The sequence below is a fragment of the Equus asinus genome, chromosome 9 (genome assembly GCF_041296235.1).
Source record: "Equus asinus isolate D_3611 breed Donkey chromosome 9, EquAss-T2T_v2, whole genome shotgun sequence".
NCBI lineage: Eukaryota > Metazoa > Chordata > Mammalia > Perissodactyla > Equidae > Equus > Equus asinus.
The window spans coordinates 31343222-31362951 of record NC_091798.1 but is presented as its reverse complement, the minus strand read 5'-3'; the positions used below and the strand labels follow the sequence as shown (position 1 = coordinate 31362951).

At 42.4% G+C, this 19730-nt stretch overlaps 1 protein-coding gene across 4 annotated transcripts in view; it reads left to right on the top strand.

The window, feature by feature from the left end:
* The window catches only part of ADRB2 (adrenoceptor beta 2), a 110211-nt gene that overhangs the window by 46775 nt on the left and 43706 nt on the right, over nucleotides 1-19730 (top strand). Inside the window, exon 3 of one of the 4 annotated variants that reach the window (XR_011505773.1) lies at nucleotides 26-8014. The exons of the other annotated variants lie outside the window; for them this stretch is intronic. The gene's annotated coding sequence lies outside the window, so the exon portion shown is untranslated. Of the gene's footprint in view, nucleotides 1-25; nucleotides 8015-19730 lie in introns of those variants that run through there. 4 annotated transcript variants of the gene reach the window in all.

Here is a 19730-nt window from a genome sequence, read left to right as displayed (position 1 = left end):
GTTTTATCTTTCCTTCCTTAAAAAGGTGAGTGTGAGAAGAAAAAGAAGAAGAGGAAGACAGAGAAGAAGGAGGAGAAGGAGCACGATCAGGGGAGGAAGAGAAAGGAGAATACAAAATAATAATCTGTTTTTCTTCCCCCTCTGTAGCCTGATGCACTGAATAAGAAAGAGGTTTAAATGTGAGTAGCTCCCAGTGTAGGAGCAAGAACATCGGTTCCCAGCGTGGGGAGCAGGAGGACTGCGTAAGGCTGAGCCCTGGGCTTTGGGTGTTATTTATCTCAGTGTCATCAGAGAGAAAGAAAAAGTCACAAAACAGTAAGTGTGAACATTTTGCAGGCAATGCAAAGGAAATAGAATAGAGAGTTCTTCAAAAGAAGAAGTAACAAAAGATTCCTCTTCTAGAAAAGGACCTTAAGGAAATAATCTAAGATATAGACATAAAATTATCCACAAGAATTTTTGTCACAATATCATTTAAAATAATGAAGAATTGAAATACCCTAAACATTCAACAATAAATGAATAGTTAAATCATTTCTGGGACACTCAGGCAACAGACTATAAAGCAACCAATAAAAAACAATTAATAGAGAAATACTTAATGGCATGAGAAATACTCACTAGATAATGTTAAAATTTTTTGAAATAATCAAAATATCAAATGACTTTTGGTAATTTATTCAGTGTCATTTAATTGAGCTGTTGCCTGGACTATAGCAAATACTGGGCATTCAGTGGTGGACATCGTCCCTGCCTTTCTGCAGCTTAAATTCAAAGAAGAAATACAGATTTTAAACAATTAATTATACAAATAATGATTACATGCCATTTAATCCCTATTTCAATAAAGAAACATGCAAATCAGTGAGATAGATTCTGTTATCAGGCCCATTTTTAAAATAAGGAAATGGAGGCTCATTGCAATTAAACAGCGGCTAGTAGGTGGTGGAGCTGGAACTCAGACTCCAAAGCCCAAGCTCGAAATAAGTCACAATGAAGGGGACAGAGCTATGAGAGGAGCCACCCAGGGCCCCACCAGGGAGAGGGTCTAGCCCAGGCCTGGGTATAAGGAAAAACTTTCTGAAGAAGCAACCTCTACCTGAGACCTGAAGAATGAACTGTAGTTATTTGAGAAGGGCTTTCCAGACCAGGACCTGGGGCACAGTCTGAGAACTGAAATATCAGTAGAAATGGCATGTGGGGATGCCAGGGTATTAGGGGCAGCAAAAATAAAGTCAGAATTGTAAACAGGGAACTGATAGTATAGGGCCTTGAAAGTTGCCATAGTTCAACTTTATTCTTGAAACTATTGGAAATCAGTGAAGCACTTTAAGCAGGAAAACGTCTGAGTTAGTTTTCCCTTTACAAAATATATTTCTGTCAGCTTGGTGGAGAATAATTTGGTTGAGTCAAGAATGAAGGCTGGGTGAAAACCATCAGCAAACAAACCGAACCTTAGGGTCCACAGGGGAGTCTGAACCTTTGTGCCGAACATGGACATCCAGGCAGCTCAGAGCTAAGGACGGAGCATTTCCAATCCACCTGTAAATTAGCTCTACCTCACACAGCTAGCAACGTTAAAGATGAGCTTACCTTATGGCCAAGCAGGCACACCTCTTTTTCTACCAGAAGGTTCTCACAGTATTGTTTATAATGTCAGAAAACTTTACAAATGTCCGCTAATAATAGCATAGACAAACTATGTAATATGAATACCGTGGTACGAAATAGAACAATGAGAATGAATGAACATTACAGCCAGTTTCATCAGCACTGACAATCAGAAACTATAATGTTGATTTTTTTTTTTTTAAATAGAAGTAACAGGGAATTTACACAATACTTCTCACCACTCCTTACTGGGACATATGTCACATTAGATGGCACCTTAGAAGATGGATGTTATCAAGGTTTTTGGTTTCCACTGAGAGATTCTGAGTATACAAATCAGTGCTTGACGTGTGGTTGAAAGTATCCAAAAAAGTTGAACTTGTCAAAACAGAGAGTAGAATGGTGGTTTCCCAGGGGCTGGGGAGGCAGGGAAGTGGGTAGATGTTGGTCAAAGGCTACAAAATTTCGGTTATAAGATGAAAAAAAAGAAAAAGAATGAAGGCTAGGAGGCCAATTAAGAGGCTATAGCAGTCAATCACTAGAAAGATGATGGTGGCAAGAACCAGAACACAAGAAACAAAGGAGAGAGAAAAGATGTCTGGTTCCAGAGGTATTTTGGAAGTAAATTTAACAGAGGTAGAGTTTAATTGAGTATGAAGAGGTGAGAGAAAGGCAGAAATCGGATGCTAGGATGATTCTCAAGTATTATGCAAATTGAGGGTTCAGTCCCTGAGAGAGAGAACACAGGAGAGGGGATGTTATTTTGGGGAAGGAGATAATGAGTCCAGTTAGGACAAGCTGAGTTTAAAGCACTTGTGTGACATGGAGAAATGCCTAATGATAAGGTCAAATCTGAAGCTGCAATTAGAAACAATGCCTAACGATAAGGTCAAGTCTGAAGCTCAGGAGAAGGAGCTGGATCAGAGGTCTACATAGCTGATGATTGAGCCTTGGGAATGAGATTCCCTTGGGAGAGGTATATAGCAAGACAACAAGGCCTAGAATAGAACCTGAAGAACACCAACATGTAAAGATTGGGCCAAAGAATAAGACTGAAAAGAATAAAAAAGACTGGGGAATGAGCAGCAGCCAGAAAGATAGTAAGGAAAATGCCTACAAAGGAAAAATGTGGTATCCTAGAAACCTGCAGAGAGAATGATTCTGGAAGGTGGAAGTGGTCAGCACACAAAGAAATGTCAACTGGATTTAGAAACAAGGAAGTTGTCAGTCATCTTTGGGAAGCCAGCCTTTTGTTGCAAGATGGGAGCAGAAGTCAGACTGTAGAGTAGCTGCTTGGCAGGTGAGTAGGAGAGAAAGAAGTAGAGATTGCACATGGAGACACATTACATGGCTCTAAAGGCAAGGAGGAAGGTGGAGTGGTACCTAGTGGAGAGCCCAGGCCAAACACTGGTTCTTTCCCACTTTATAGTTATCGTCATTTGAATAGATGAACTAACCAATTTCTCTTCGCACGCACTAGAACCGATAAGTGATGTTACTACTAATTGGTAACCACCAAACTTCTAAGTCACTTGATTTCTCTAAGAAGAAAATGCCAGAAATAAAGATTATGAAAGACATCACAACATTTGATTTGAACACCAAGGAGGCTACAATTGACCTTTTTGTTTCCACAGCAGCAATAAAAATTATTTTTTATTATAACAAATATTAAATATTATTATAATAATATCAGCTAAGATTTACTGATCACTCACGTGCCATACATTGTTTTAAAGACTTGACACATATAACTAATAACTAATCTTCACAACAACCCCAGGAGATCAGTTATTATTCCCATTTTTCAGAGGCAGAAACTGAGATGTAGAGAGTTGAAGTAACTTGTCCACATTAGCATAGCAAGTAAGTGTGGGAGTCAAGATTTCTTAGAGATGTTTCTCCTTGATTCGTCCCAAAGACAGAGGAGAAAAGATAAATGGCAAGGGTTGAGGGCAGGAAAAGTAAAATAACTCTGAGGTTGCCAGGACACTTTTATTGCAGAAAAGTCCTGGCATGAAAAGAGAACAAACTGGTCTGTAGGTACTCTCAGTTCCTTTTTCCCGGTGGCTCAAGAGCAGGCAATGGTTCTCCCTGAGCCAAATGCTCTAGACCCTGCTGGTACCAACCACATAATTATGTTCTTTGAAATTCTAGTTATCTGATAGCCGGAGCACAGAAATGAGCTGAAAATCCCAAAGACTGCTGAAGAGCAGAAAGCAAAAAGTCTTTCTTATAAATGGTCATCCTTAGTTGATTCCATATCTGCATACTTTTATAATATTAACTGAGTGCCTTCATATTGATTTTCTCATTTAACTTCCACAACAAGCCTAAGGTAGACAAGGAGAGGAGTTTTGACCTCTGGATCTTTGCACATCCTGTTCCCTCTTCTTGGAACATTCTTCCTCCTCTCCCCTTTTCTTATGTTGTTGCTTAGTCACCTGGCTTATCGTTTCCTATGTTTTAGTCTACTAAGTTAAAAGACAGGAGAATAGTCAGAGTTTCAAACAAATATCTTTATTTAGTTATGGATTAAATGAGATTATGATTTATCTCTCTCCTTAAGTGGAAGAAACACCAATATCAGTCCACCCTTGGCTGCCTGGGTATGCCAGAAGTACTCAAGGATAAGTAAAATCCAACCTACTTAGAAGTTTGTGAGCCTTGTATCAGTCAGGATTCAGTTGGGGGTAGATTCACCATGAGTGTTATGGAATACTAGAGTTATTGCAAAAATTAGACATAACACAATTAAGAGAGAAGCTGGGAAATGAAAGCCTTGAAGGCGTGTTTGAAGAATCAGAAAAGGAGCCACAGTATATCTGAAAAGTCAAGCACATCCAGCCAGTTAAGTGGGCTCACAAGGGAATAGTGCATGAAGAGGTTTATAGGAATCCATTACCTCTCAGAGGCTACTGCCTCCTGGAGTCCAAAGACAAGGCAGTACACCTAGATCTGCTGGTTGTCAAGAGGAAACACTGGATGAGCTGAAACCTACCATGTATCTCTGTGCCTATCACATCTGACCTTCAGAGAGTGATAATGGCTGCTGCTTCACTACTGCCTTCCAAATCTTATCAAGTTCCTCTTTTGCACAACTCTGGCCTTGGAGCACAAAAAGGGAACCATATGAAGTCCCCAACCAAACCAAGCTGACACAGTAAAATCCAGCACACATTCTCAAGAAATAAAAGGCAAACTAAAGTGAGGGTTGACTGACGTGGGAAGGGATGTCACATTAGAGTCGCCCTTGATTCCTCTTACATCTCCCACATGCCCAGTTTGTCATCAAATTCCACAGCTTTTATCTCCACAATGACACTTACTTATCCCCTCTTCTCTACCACCATGGTCATCACCCTAGTTCAGATGGCCCTTACCTTTTGTCTTAAAGATTGAATGTCTTTCAAGTCCTTCACTCGCCCCACTCTCTGTGACTTTTACATCCTTTGCACTTGATATTTCTTCTGCCTAGAATGTTCTTCCCCTCCTCTATGCTTCAGGTCTCCTTTAAAAAAAAAAAAAAGATTGACACCTCAGCTAACATCATCGCCAATCTCCTTTTTCTTCTTCTCCTTCTTCTTCTTCTTCTTCTCCCCAAAGCCCCAAGTACATAGTTGTATATTCTAATTGTAAGTCTTTCTAATTGTGCTATGTGGGACACCGCCTCAGCATGGCTTGATGGGCGGTGCTAGGTCTGCACCCAGGATCCAAACCGGCAAAACCCTAAGCTGCCAAAGTAGGGCACATGAACCCAACCACTCGGCCAGGGGACCAGCCGAGGCTGAGTTAGTTGCTTCTCTATTCTAACACTTATTACGTCAAGGTATTGTTTATCTATCTTTCTCGGTATTGTTTATCTATCTTTCTCTGTATCCTCACAAACTAGTCCTTGGCAATAGGGGCTCAATAATTGTTAGATGATTGGCAGAATAAATGAGTAAGCGAACGAATGAATGATGTCTCTCTATTTCTAGTGTGTCTTCTGTTCAATATCTTCTATATTCCACATTGAAATTACCTTTGTAAAAGCCTGACCATCTTCAGTGGCTTGTCACTGCCAGTGAATAAAATCCAAAATCCTCATCTGGGCATTCAAGAACCATCACATATGACCCCAGCCTGTCTTTCCTAAACTTCTCCCAGATTCCTCCACATGTTTCCCCTGCATACCAACAAAACGGATCTACAGGTTATTCCCTGAAAAAGAGTAATTATTTGCAATAATAATTTCAAAAAAGCAGCTTTTACTTACTGCACTTATATACTAGGCACTGTGTTAACATTTTATATATGTATTTTATTGAATCATTACAATAACAATCACAAGAACCACATTACAATAACAATCACCATAGGAGCTGAGGTTCTCATCTCTCACCCTCATTCTAGAGTTAAGAACACTGAAGTTTAGAAAGGATAAGTCACTTGCACAAGGTCACACAGCTAGTAAATGACAAAACCAGTATTTAAACTCATGTATTATATGACTCCAAAGTCAAGATTATACCCACTCCACTGTCCCTCATCTTCCTGTAAGTGGTTCTTAATAGTTGTTTGTTTAATTAGTTAATTAGGTGCTTACCATAACCTAAGCACTCTGTATAGCTTTTCTCACTTGAATTCTCACAACAGCTTTATGAGGAAAGAATAATTACCCCCAGATTATAGATGACAAAAGTGAGACCCAAAGAAGTGAAGTAACTTACCCTAAGTCACACAGATCAAAAGGGACAAAACTGGATTTGGACCCTGGTCTGTCTACCTCCAGAGCTGGAGCAGCTAACCACTGTCAGAAACACCATTGCTGGAGATGGAGCAGCCCCTCGTTACCATTTTGTCTTAGTGTCCTTGCTTTACAGGTAGGGAGACAATTCCCAGGGAGGCTAAATGACAGCCCTTAGTGGTGGTAAACCAGGACTCTGTCCTGCTGTCCAGTGTGTTTTCTGGTCAGGGGAGGTCTGTCCCCTTCCCTGACCAGAAATTGATCCTAGGCCATGTCAAGATGAGAGTCAAGTCCTCCCCACTGCTCAGCAGGGAGCACACCCAGCCCATTCAGTCTTTGCTCATTCTGTACCCTCTGCCTATTAAAATTCAACTTCACTCTGATTGTCCTCAGGCCATCTGTTTCCCATTTTCTAAGAATATAGAGAAGAGTGAATCAGAGAGATTTCATACCTGCCTTCCAGGAGCTTCAAAATAAATAGTGACAATACTGATAGGAACACTGCAATCATTAAACAAAGGTTCCATAAAAACAAGCACTCAAGACTTTCTATTCATATAAGCAATGGAGTCAGTGAGTCCTGAAAGCTGTGTGTTTATCCCAGGTTCCAGGGAAAATTATCGCCCTCCTGGAGGAGATGGAATTTCAAGGAGAGTTGAAATACTATAAGAGATGGAGCCCATCCACCCAGAAATGGAAGTTGGCTGGGGTTAAGGTGCCTCCTGAGAAGACATGAAGATGGGAAAGGCATTTCAAACTGAAGGGGCAGTGAATTTTCTCATTTATTCAATCATCTATTGTTTCAAAATAGACATATGGTGCACCTACTATGAGCCAGGAATTGTATGAGAGCTTAAAAACAAAAGCTTAGCCTAGACTAGTATTGGAAGAAGACTTTTCTGCTGAGATCTGAAGCTAGGAGACTGTAAAGACAGGGAAAGCATTCCAAGTGGGTGCAAATAGCAAGGGCTATAGCCCTGAGGTGAAAGAGAACATAGTACATTGAAAGAACTGAAAGAAGGCCAATGTGCATAGAGAGAATCATCATGAAATGGGATAATGGATTGGTTAACAAGTACCAAATGATGAAAAGCCCTTTAGTTCATTTTATGGACTTTTATAGTTAGGTTGTGGCAGTTTTAAAACTTGACTTAAAAATTGTTTGATACTCTTCCCACTGAGAAGAGCTCTAGGTCGTTCACCTCGAATCTGATCTCTGTGATGCTGTGCCAAACTCTGAGCTCAGGTCTTAAGAAATGGCAGCTTCTACTTCCTGTTTTTTGGGACACTTTTGGAACCTAGCCACCATGTTGTGAGGAAGCTCAAGCAGACTGTGGAGAAGCCCACACGGAGAGGCCATATGGACAGGAACTGAGGTCCCTGAACTTTAGCCCCATTTGAACTTATAAACAATAGCCAGCACTAATTTGTCAACTATATCAGTGAGCCATCTTGGAAGTGTGTTCTCCATCCCCCAGTCAAGCCACTTCAGCTGATGCTGCAAGGAGCAAATGAGCCTTCCCTGCTGAGCCCTGCCCAAATTGTAGATTCTTCTTTTTTTAAATATAATTTTTTTTTTTTTGCTGGGAAAGTTTTTCCCTGAACTAACATCTGTTGCCAATCTTCCTCTCTCTTTTTTTTCACTTTCTTTCCTAAAACCCCAGTACATATACAGAATATACAACAGAATATACAGTTGTATATTCTAATTGTAGGTCCTTTTAGTTCTTCTATGTGAGCTGCTCTTCTATGTGAGCTGCCACCACAGCATGGCTACTGACAGATGAGTGGTGTGATTCCAAGTCCAGGGACTGAACCTGGGCTGCCGAAGTGGAGCCTGCCAAATTTTAACCACTAGGCCATCAGGGCTGCCTAAAATCGTAGATTTTTAATGCAACATAAATTATTGCTATTGTTTTCAAGACAGCAAAGTTTAGAGTACTTCATTACATCATAATAGATATCAGGAATGCAGGGAAATGAGAAGCCATTGAAGAACTTTTGAGTATTAAGAAGTTTGCTTCTAATTAAAGTTTGCTTTTCTGTGTAATGGGAAATATCATAGTTATTTACAGCATAGAGCTGCTCTGAGAACTGAATGAGATAATGAAAGTAAAATGCTTTGCACAGTGTATGTGGTAAGCCCTCAACAAGTGTTAGTTATTATTTTTGTTATTTTTAGAGTTTAGAGAAAAGGAAGAGGATGTAAGAAAACTATTTCAGGATCAGAGGATGAGTTAATGTTCGCTTGGACTAGTATGGTGACAATAGTGATAAAGTGGACCAATTAGGAAGCTATTTAAGATGTAGAATTAGTGTGCAGTCAAAACTGATGGATGTGGAGCGTGAGGGAGAAGGAAACCTCAAGAATAATTCCAAGGTTTCTGGCCCTGGAACTGGGTCAACAAGTGTAATAGGCAGCTGCTGAATTTGCTTTCCTGCCCCTTTTCACTGTGCAGGTAATTTTACCCCAATTTCCCTTTGAGGAATCAACCCACCTCCACTCCGAATCCATTGGCTTTGAGCAGGGCTGACCCACTCCACCTCCTCCTCCAAGTTAGATGTACTACCCAGGCCCAAGCTGAGCTCCCAGGTGAGTGGTTCCGGGATTGGCATATGACCCAAGCAGGCCATCAGAGCTAACAAGACTCAATTTTAGGGCTTTTTGTCTGACTTTGAAGAAAGCGTCTCTCTCTTTACTTTGGAACTTGAACCTGTGACTATGTGGAACTGGAATTACTGCAGCCGTCTTTACATCTGAATATAGAATCAACACAGTGGGGAGCAGAGCCAGTGATGATATTATTTGAGCATTGAATCAGGCTGTACCTGAGATATACCAGGACACCCTTCAGTCACGTGAACCAAAGAATTGGTTTTTTCTTTCACATAAGCTACTTTGATTTGGGTTTATGGACACTTGCACCTGAAGGAGGCCAAATGGATACATTAGTGATGCTGGGGAAAATTGGAAGAGGACAAGTTTTGTGTTACAGCTAAATGGGATACTAACAACTTTAGAGAGAGCAATATTAGTGGAGAAGTTCAAGTTGAGCATAACTTGGAGTGAATTGAAGGGCATAGGACAGGGGAGAAAGGGAGATGAAAAGCCTAGAGGAATCAAACAGTGTGGTCATCCCCAACTTTATTAGTCATCAAAGAAAAGTAAATTAGAATAAACGTGATACCATCACACACTACTAGAATGACTAAAATGAAAATAAAAAAAGAAAAGAGGATTTCAAGTATTGACAAGGATATAGAGCAATTGGAACTCTCATACACTGACGGTGAGAATGCAAATCTATGCAAACACTGCAGAAAACTCATTGGCAGTATCTACTAAAGCTGAATGTATGCACACCCTATGACCCAGACATTTAACTGACAGATATCCACACATATGTGCACCATAATACATGTACAGGAATGTTGATAGCAGCTCTATTTGTAATAGCTTCAAACTGGAAACTACCCAAATTCCCTTTAACCATAGAAAACTCATGGTGTATTCTCTCAATGAAATACTACACAACAATGAAAATAAATGAACTACAAAGCTCAAAACCAGGCAGAATAAGCCTATGGGGCTATCAGTCAGGATACTGATTAGCCTCTGAGAGGGCAGACTGGAAGGAACAAGAGGCGGGCTTCTGGGATGCGAATAACTTTCTATTTCTTAACTTGGGTGCTGGTTATACAAGTGTGTTCACTTTGTGAAAATTCACTTAATAATTTGTGCACTTTTCTGTATATTTTCCATATTCCAACTAAAAGTTCAGAAAATAAAAGTGTGGGTGTGAGGAGTTATAAGCAATGGAGTACAGTTGGAAAGGAGGCTAGAGATCGGAAAGAGGGTGAAATGATTGGTTTCATGTCTCGTGTCTCCAAATCTTAGAAGTCCAGAAGTGGGAGGGACTAAATTAACCTAGAAAAAAATGATCTTCAGTCTTAACTTATTAAGAAATTCCAGTTCTGGGTGTTGGGAGCTCAATGTCATGTCTCCCCTGGCTAGGGCAAAGCAGGACCAATCCAGTGGAGCCGCCGGCTGCCCTCCCTCAGAGTCAGCCCTTTGTCCTCTAGTTAGGGACTGTAGGAGGTACGGTGGTGTGGCTGCAGCCTTGGTGGACTGATCGGCTAGGATTCCTGCTGGAATTGTTTCAGCGAATTTAGGAGATTGATGCTGGGAACGAGTCTGAGGCCTTGGGGTCTTCAGACCTGGGGCTTGAGAGCTTTCTAACCAAGTTTCCCTGCCTCCCAAGAGTAAGGAGCTTCTTTTCATGTCCTGTAGAACTGATAGACTGAAGGAGCTGAGAGCCCCGTGAGGGATCTAAGACTGGACTCCCAAGTTCCAATTTTTCCCCATGTTCTTCAGCCCCACTGTCCGTCCTGTAGAGTCAGTTCAGGCTCCCTTCCCCTCTCCCCTGGAGTCCCAGGAGTCCCTAGCCTCCCAGCTTCATGCCTTACAACTCTCCCTCCACAGGGCGGTCAGGAGGCTCCTTCTAACGTGTAAATCTGACCATGCCACTTCCTTGCCTATAACCTTTAATGGATCCTCCTGTCTTGGGTTTCAGTCCAAACCTCATCACGAGGCACAAAGCCCCATGACCTAGCACTTGACCACCTGTCCAGTATCATCTCTGGCATCCTTGCCCCCTTCACAGCCCAATCACGTTGCCCACATCAAACATCCCAGATACGACGAAAGGAGCTGAATGTGGAGGCTGTTTCACAGCTCTGTGCCTTTAGCCCAAACACCTTTCTTTCTCTGTCTGTCTGTTAAATACACGTTTATCTTTTAAAACCATACCCAGACTTCACTTCTTCTAGGCAGATTTTCCTGGGAGCCCCTACTCCTTCCTCTCATTCTGATTTTGTACTTTCTTTCACTGTATATGCTACGTGGTGCTATATCTATTCCATGTGTGTGGCTTCCCTATGAAAAGTCCAGATGCTGGGTGACGGGGATTGTGTCTTATCCATCTCCATCCCCAATTCTTACAAAGGTATTTGGTATGTGGTAGCGTCTCAGTAAAGCTTTGATGACTAGACCCATCCTTCAAAGCATGGCTCTATTGTTACCATTGAACTATAACTTTCAGGAGACCTTCCTATCATTATTATTGTTTATGTGCATACATGAGTTAACCAACTGTAATAAGCATGACTAAAATTCTGTAACTGCTTCATGAAGGATGCTATTTCCTTTGATCCTTGCAAAGGGCAGCCTGATAGAATGGCTTCTCTCAAATCCCCAGTCCCACCTGCAAACCAGCACAGAAGTCTCAAAAAAAGGGAGGAAATATTAGAATTTCTCTTGATATTTATTTTTATTTCAATATTTAGGAAATTTTTATTTTATATGCTTTCTAATGTACTTGCTAGTATATTGGTACATGTATGCAATTTATAAATAAGTAAATATACATGTATTATGGGGGAGTACTGTACATCATTTTACTGACAAAGTGCATGATCAAAGAAGATCTGGAGACAACACATTCGGGAACATGGGCTCCATGTTCCAGCACTTGAGCAAAGAAGACAATGTCATCTGACAGCTAAGCTGCAGTAGGCGTATTTTATAATTTGGTGACAAATCTCTGGCTGGGTTATATGCTTGAGTTCAATTCTCATCTTCCTGTTTCCCAATTACCAGTAGTGTTAGTAATAGTAATTAACATGTATTGAGTGCTTGCTCTGTGCAAGGTGCTGTGTTAAACATTTTTACCCATTATCTCATTTAATACTGATAACAACTCTATGAGGTAGGTAATATTATCCCTGATTTATAAATGAGGAAACTAAAGTGAAAAACTTGCCCAAGATCACAGAGCTACAAGTGGCGGAGCCAGGATTCAGTCCTAATCCGTGTCGGGGCTCTTTGAATAAGTTGGGTGGAGTGAAAGGGTAGCTCTGGATTCAAACACACACTTTGTCGTTTATTAGGAGTTCTTTACAACAGTATTGTCTCTACTTAGAGATAAGTGACACGTTGTTTTAGTGTCCAGTCCGAACTCTGTAATGGCCCTCCCAGGAGAGATGTTGGATGCCTCACAGTGCCAACAGGAAAGCGCTCTTACAAACAGTATAATCCACCACCACTACCATGCCACCCCCGCCATCACGGCAAGATGCCCAAAGTCATTAGCAGTAAATCCATCAGTGTTTAAAGTCAGTCTCAAATGAAAAGGGCAGCAAACCAGCATGCCTTGCCTTCTGATGGCACGACCTCACCAAATTGTTCACTTGAAGCTGGCAATTGAGAGAAGGCAGGGAGGGTGAAAGATCTTCCAAGGCAGGTGGTGAAAGAAGCACCAGAGCAGCTGACAGTGGGTCTAACGACCTGCTTCTCCAGCAGCCCCAAGCACAGGTCCTGAGGCATCACCCTCCATGTCCTAGTGTACTGGCTTCATGCTTTGAGACTCCCCCAGTTTCAAGGGACCCCAGTTCCTCAACCGTAACAACAAACAAGGCTCACCTTCCCACCTAACATTTGGGTCTTGCACATTGTTAGCCAGCCTTCCCATCCCCCAGTTGCCCGTTGGCATATGATACCACGCCGCTTCACCCAGGAAATTCTTAGCACGGAGAGAGGAGGTCAGCGGATCCAGAATCCCTGTGATGATGAAACAACGACTTGGCCAAGGTCACCCTGTGACAGATTTAAAAATGAAATTCAAGCTTGGTGCCTGTCTATTGGCGTCTGTGGAGGACCCCACTGGGTTCAGAACCTGACTTGGATTGCCTTGGGAGTGTCAGGTTCATAACATGCTTGAGGAGCTTAGCTGAGAGTATTCTCTTTTCTTTCCTTCTTCTAGAGAATGTGGTTTGGCTAGGGGTGTAACAGCCATTTCCCAGGCATTCAGGCTTGGGTTGGTTTATTTCTGGTGCCCAGGGTGGGGCAGGCCAGGAGACTCAGCTAGCAGGATTCCCTATCCTGCGGCTAGGAATAGAATTAGGAAGCGCCCCGTCTCCCACTGAGCCTAGGCTGTGATTGCAACAAAGCCTGGAATAAACATAGATCATCAAAGCAGAAGGAGCCCTCGGCAAGGATGACGAAGTCGATAATGACAATGACAAAGAAAATGACCATAGTGACAGCAGCTAGCATTTATTGAAGCTTGACCACATGTCAGGCACTGTGACAAGCATTTTACATGGATTAGCTCACATAATCTAATCTAATGTTATCATTGCTGTCACGTCTGTACATTTGAAGAATAGAGGCACAGAGTGATTAATTCACTTGCCCTAAATCATACAGATTGAAGGTTGCAGAGCTCAAAATCCAAAGTCTGACCTCAAAAACTGGGTTTAAAGATATTCTTTTAAACAGCAGAAACGTTTTTTCCAAATGCAGTCTGACTCAGTACCTAGATATCTAGAAGCCAGTTTATAAAATAGACAAAAACCAGAAACTACTCTGGTTGGACAGGGAACTGACAAGAAGAGGGGACGGGGGAGCCGCACTGTCTTGGCCCCTCCCCCACACTACCCCCAAAGTGGGAGGGGTGCTTCTGCAGAACATAGTTGTAAACCACTGGTCTATCATCACCACACTCGCTCATTTTTTTTAGAATAGATACATACGTTTTGACACATTCAAAAAGTAACATATAGCAGTGAAAAAGATGCGCTATTGCTTCATGAAGCAATATGGATGAATTTCACAGATATGACACTAGTTAAAAAGCTAGATGTGAAAGAGTATCTAATGTTTGTTTTCATTTGTAGGAATTTCAGAAACTGGCTAAACCAATCTATGGTGACACAGGACATAAGAGCGGTTAGCTTTGGGATCAGCTCTCATTTTAAAAAGTAGGAAAACAAAGGTCTGAATCAAGAAAATGACGTCTGATTTATAGTCAAGTGAATTCAAGTTTCTATCTCCTCAAACATTTTTACAGATGCCACTTTTTTTTACGTTTATTGAAACCCTGCTGCATGCCTGGCACTGTCTTCCACAAAGCATACAGCAATAAACAAGACAGACAAGATCGTGCTCTAGTATTGTGTACATTCTAGTTGGGGGATACTGATCCTAAGCAAATGAATGGCATGCCAGAGAATGGCAAAGGATCTGTAAAGAATTAAAATAGAATGATAGTGAGTGAGTGACTGGGTGGCTACTTCAGATTAGATGATCAGGAAAGGACTCTCTGAAGAGGTGACCACCAGGCTAAGACCTGAGGGACCAGAAATGACCAGCCATGTGACAAGGAAGAGGTATTCTAGGCTGAAGGACCAAAGTGCCAGAGCCCTAAGTTGAGAAGGAACTTTTTCTGTTTGAGGAACAACACTTGGTTATTATAGTGGAGCAGAGTGTGCCAGAGAGGGTGGTACAAGTTGAAATCAGAGTGGTGGACACAGGCTAAAATATGTAGGGCTTGCTAAACTGTGGGAAGAAGTTTGAATTTTTTTCTAAGTTGAGTAGGAAAGCCGTTAAAGGATTTTCAGCAGGTGGGAATGGTGACATGCAGTGATTGTGTTTTGATAAGTTGCCCCTGCCCATTGTGGCAAGAATGGATTATAGCAGAGCAAGCGTGGAAGAATGAGGACTTGTTGGAAAACTAATGCCTAAATCCAAGCTAGAGGAAACAGCAGCGTGAACTAGGGAAAATGAGGTGCCTTCAAGATGTAATTTGGAGGGATTTGCTTATGGATCAAATATAAAGGAATAAGGGAAAGAGGACTCCACAACAACTCCCAGACTTTTTTTTTTTTTTTGAGTTATTGATAGGTTACAATCTTGTGAAATTTCAATTGTACATTAATGTTTGTCAGTCATGTTGTAGGTGCACCACTTCACCCTTTGTGCCCACCCCCCACCCCACCTTTCCCCTGGTATCCACTAAACTGTTCTTGGTCCATAGTTTTAAATTCCTCATATGAGTGGAGTCATACACAGATTATCTTTCTCTTGCTGGCTTATTTCACTTAACATAATTCTCTCAAGGTCCATCCATGTTATTGCAAATGGAATGATTTTGTTCTGTTTTGCAGCTGAGTAGTATTCCATTGTATATATGTACCACATCTTCTTTATTCATTCGTCTGTTGATGGGCGCTTAGGTTGCTTCCACGTCTTGGCTATTGTAAACAGTGCTGCAATAAACATTGGGGTGCACAGGACTTTTGGGATTGCTGACTTCAGGCTCTTTGGATAAATACCCAGTAGTGGGATGGCTGGATGGTATGGTAGTTCTATTTTTAGTTTTTTGAGGAATCTCCATACTGTTTTCCATAGTGGCTGCACCAGTTTGCATTCCCACCAGCAGTGTATGAGGGTTCCTTTTTCTCCGCAACCTCTCCAACATTTGTTGCTATTAGTTTTAGATATTTTTGTCATTCTAACGGGTGTAAGGTGATATCTTAGTGTAGTTTTGATTTGCATTTCCTTGATGATCAGCGATGATGAGCATCTTTTCATGTGCCTATTGGCCATCAGTATATCTTCTTTGGAGAAATGTCTGTTCATGTCTCCAGCCCATTTTTTGATTGGGTTGTTTGATGTTTTGTGGTTGAGTTGTGAGAGTTCTTTATATATTAAGGATATTAAGCCTTTGTCAGATATATGACTTGCAAATATTTTTTCCCAGTTAGTGGGTTGTTTTTTTGTTTCAATCCTGTTTTCATTTGCCTTGAAGAAGCTCTTTAATCTGATGAAGTCCCATTTGTTTATTCTTTCTATTGTTTCCCTTCTCTGAGAAGGCATGGTGTCTGAAAAGATCCTTTTAATACTGATGTCAAAGAGTGTACTGCCTACGTTTTCTTCCAGAAGCCTTATGGTTTCAGGTCTCACCTTTAGGTCTTTAATCCATTTTGAGTTTATTTTGGTGAATGGTGAAAAAGAATGGTCAATTTTCATTCTTTTACATGTGGCTTTCCAGTTTTCCCAGCACCATTTGTTGAAAAGACTTTCTTTTCTCCATTGTATGCCCTCAGTTCCTTTGTCAAAGATAAGCTGTCCATAGATGTGTGGTTTTATTTCTGAACAACTCCCAGACTTTTGACTTGAAGAACTTAGAGAATGCAGAGCACTAGGAAAGAGCAAGTTGGAGGTAGGAAGATAGAAGCAAAGAGTTTGTTTTGGCGGGTCCAATTTATGGTGCCCTTTAGACATCTATAAGGAGAAGTCAAGTGTTCAATTGGATATAAGTGTGGTTCAGGGGAAAGGTTAAGGTTGAGATTAGTTATAGGAATCCTTGCACATGCATAATAAAGCCATGGGACTAGATGGGCCCTCTAGATAGAGAGGAGACAGAGAAGAGAAGGAGGCATTCAAATATCAAGAGAGAATGTAAAAGGAGCCAGGAGAGCCCTGAGAAGGAATGGCCAGAGAAGTATAAGGAAACCAGAAGAGCATGACTTCATAGCAGCCAGGAGAAAAAATATTTCCAGAAGATGGAAATGATAAGCCAAGGGGTCAAGGAAGATGAGAAGAGAGAAGGGATTTGGATTTAGCAATGTGACAAGGGCGTGCTCAGTGGAATGGCGGGGACAGAAGCCTGACTGCAGTGGGTGGAAGTGACTATGAGATGAGAAACTAGAGAGACAGTATAGACGACCCTTTCAAGAAGATTTTTGTGGAAGGGAGCAAAGGAATTAGGTGATAAGCTAGAGGAGGGCGCAAGACCAAGGATGCTCTTGTTTCTGACTTGCCTTGCTTTGAACTGGGGACATTTGAACTTGTTTCATGCTGATGGGATTGATCTAAGAGAGAAGAAAAAAGCAGAGGTTCAGGAGGAAAAGGGAATAATTTTGGAAAAAATAGTCCTTGAGAAGAGAGGAGTGGAGGAATCCAGAGTGCAAGTGGAAGGGCCTCATTTTTCCTTAAGGGATGATACTATTTTGGGCAAAAAAAATTCACATGATGCAGGACTGCTCCAAGCATCCCTGGCCATTGTAGTTCTTCCAGTCATTGTGGCAACAAAAGGAAAAAATAAGTCCCTACATGTCTCCAAATGCTCCATGTGGGGCACAATACTGCTCCATCGAGAATCAACTAACAACTGCCTACCTGCCACTCTGCCCTGCCTGACGCCACCGCTGGGGACCCAAGTCTCAAGGCAAGGTAATAGGGTTCTTAAACTGAGGAAGGGACACATTTGTGGAAGTTTGAATTTGAGGAGCTGGAGGAAGGGTGTTGCTGCAAAGCTCTGGGGACCCTGGAATCAAAACCAGCAACCAGCAACCAGCACAGCCCAGTGCTTAAGCTCCTCTGAAGTCTGCCTGAGAAGCATTGCAACCTTCCAGTTGGAGTAGTTGCCCCCTGGCCTTCGGCATTTAACAGTCCATGGCTCTGCTTCAGGCTATGATAGAAGAACTTGCAGCTTCCACAGGAACAACTAGAAAGCTGGATAAAACACACAATAAAAGAAAAAATCTGTTTGAAGCCGTAAAAGAACAAGCAGGGCTTGAGGAACCAAGATCCTAGAGAGAAGAATATGAGCCCCCTTCTGCATTTCCCCTTGGGGCATTTGTTGTGTAGAAGGGATCTGAGCAAGAAACCAAGGAGAAGGTGTTTGAGAAGCTTAGCAGAAATTTTAGCAGTCTCGTGGTGCTAGGGAAACAAAAGTGGGCATCCAGGAACAGGCAAGGCAAACAGGTCCTCATAAACACCTCGAGTCTCTCAGAACCCCCAGAGGGCCGTATCCTAGGGACGGAGGTGAGGCAGAGGCTGCCTCACAAGGGCTGAAATCCTGCCTTGACACAGCTGAGTCCCTAACCGGACTGAATTCCTCCAACTGCCTGCCAGAATAACAGGCAAATCTGTAACGTTTTGTGCACTGAATACACCATGCTTACCCAGAAACAGAACCAAGAGGAAAAAAGACACTAGAAACCAACCCGCACGTGATGCAGACATCGGAGGTCTCAGACACAGACTTTCAAATATCTGTGATTAATGTGTTCAAGAAACTAGAGGACAAGCTGGAGAATTTCACCAGAGAATTGACATCTTCAACATAAATCAAAAGCACATTCTAGAATTGAAGGATCCTATGACAGAAAGGACTCTCACTGATCTATGACCACATTCCCTCAGCGTCTGTGCTTTGGCACTCCACACTGGGGGGAGGGTGGGGAAGAAACAGAAGAACTGACCAACATTCCCAAGAGGCTCCAAATCCTTCTGCTCTCCCAATACTACTTTGGAGCCCTGGACATGAGGCTTTCAAGTTGGCATGAGCAGTGGTTCTCAAATGAATGCCCCAAAACACCTTGGGATGTCATGGACATGAGTCATGAGTCACTGAAGGAAATGAGAGGTGCAAGGGCTTACTTTCACCTACTGGCTGACATGAGCTGCCCTGCAGTGACCTCATCCAGGTCTTTTATATCCAATATCCAAATCCTCTTTCTAACCTCAGTGAGCGGTCATACCCATGCCTGGAGTCCATTTGGGGCTGGGAAGCCTCCCAGTTTATGAGGCAGCTCGTTTTTCTTTCTCTGAGATGCTACCTACTAACACCTCCTCAGGGCTCTTGTCTTCAAGTGTCCACACTCACTGGTCACATGGCTGTTCATGATCTGGTCCTACCTGCCTCTCCAGCCTCATCTCCCCATACCCCTTACACTCTACATCCAAGCCACATCAATTTCCTCCAGATCCTCACTGTAGCAGGCTCTTGTCTCCAAAGCTTTGCATATGTGACCTTCCCGTCCAGAGTGCTCTTACCCACCCATCCTTGGCTCACATAATTCCTATTTAACCTCTGGTCTTAGCTTTGACACTTTCTTAGGGGGAAGCTTTTAGTGACTCCCCTCACCCCCAACTTAGATTAAATATCTCTCATGTTTTCAATAGCACCCCATACGTCCCCCATCATAACAAGTGCCACCCCGGGTTGTAACTGTCCTGTGCCCGTCTGTCCATAGCTACGTGTAAGTAACGACCATTGCTTGTGTTGCTCAGTGTAAGATAGAGCCTGCAGAAGAAGGAGCTTAATAAATACCAATGATAAATAAATATGAGTGAATGGTGAAGCACTCAGCACAATACCTGTCACAAAGGAGGCATTTATTCATTATCTCTTGATTTGAGCACATAATTAGGAGTCCAGAGACCTGGGGCAACTCCTCGATCTGTGATTAACTCTGGGATTACTGGGGACAAGCAAGTCACCTCCCTTTCTTGGGCCAATTTCTCTGTCTGTAAAGGGAGAGCATGGGGCTGGCTCTCAAACAGCCCTTCCAGCTTTCCCGTCCATCCTTCTGCACTCCGGAGCACTCGTGCCAGCTAGGGCCCCTGCAGCGAGGATGAGAAAGACCCAGAGCCCTGTACCACGGGGCTGTGTTGGCAGCACTTGCAGATCCAGCTGCTGGCTGCCAGCCTCTCACTGTGAGTCCACTGTCTGCAGCCAGTTGTGAGAATTGCTGGTAA